At 35.8% G+C, this 564-nt stretch overlaps 1 non-coding gene across 1 annotated transcript; it reads right to left on the bottom strand.

Moving 5' to 3' along the window:
* Positions 1-209: 209 nt before the first annotated feature.
* On the bottom strand, positions 210-316 carry LOC116637656. Its single transcript, XR_004300518.1, has one exon. It is a non-coding gene; the product is annotated as a U6 spliceosomal RNA (small nuclear RNA).
* Between the last annotated feature and the right edge of the window lie 248 nt (positions 317-564).

Genomic DNA, 564 nt, shown 5'->3' with positions numbered 1-564 from the left:
GGTTTTCCAGACTATTTTATTATGAAACAATTTTAAAATTTTAGTTTTTTTCTAATTCAAAGGTATCACATATATATATATAATTTGCAAAAGACAAAAGGCTATGAAGAGAAGTACAAGAAAATAATCAGATATCCAATAGTACATTTTGATACAGTTTCTCCCATTTATTCTTGTGTTTATTGAAATAATTTTCTTTTCTTTTATTTTTTAATATGGAATGCTTCATGGATTTAGGTGACATCCTTGCACAGGGGTCATGCTAATCTTCTCTGTATTGTTCCAATTTTAGTATATGTGCTGCTATTGTGAGCACTATTAAAGACTTTATTTATTTATTTATTTATTTATTTATTTGAGACAGAGAGAGAGAGAGGGAGAGCAGGAGTGGGGGGAGGGGCAGATGAGGAGGGATTGGGAGAGAGAATCTCTCAAGCAGACTCCACGCTGAGCACATAGTCTGATGTGGGACTCGAACTCACGACCCCAAGATCATGACCTGAGCTGAAACTAAGAGTCTGACACTTAACTAACTGAGTCCCCCAGGCATCGCAGAAGGAAGCA

The sequence above is a fragment of the Phoca vitulina genome, unplaced genomic scaffold (genome assembly GCF_004348235.1).
Source record: "Phoca vitulina isolate PV1807 unplaced genomic scaffold, GSC_HSeal_1.0 scaffold14, whole genome shotgun sequence".
Taxonomy (NCBI): Eukaryota; Metazoa; Chordata; class Mammalia; order Carnivora; family Phocidae; genus Phoca; species Phoca vitulina.
The sequence above is the reverse complement of the archived record's forward strand: the minus strand, read 5'-3'. Positions and strand labels throughout refer to the sequence as shown.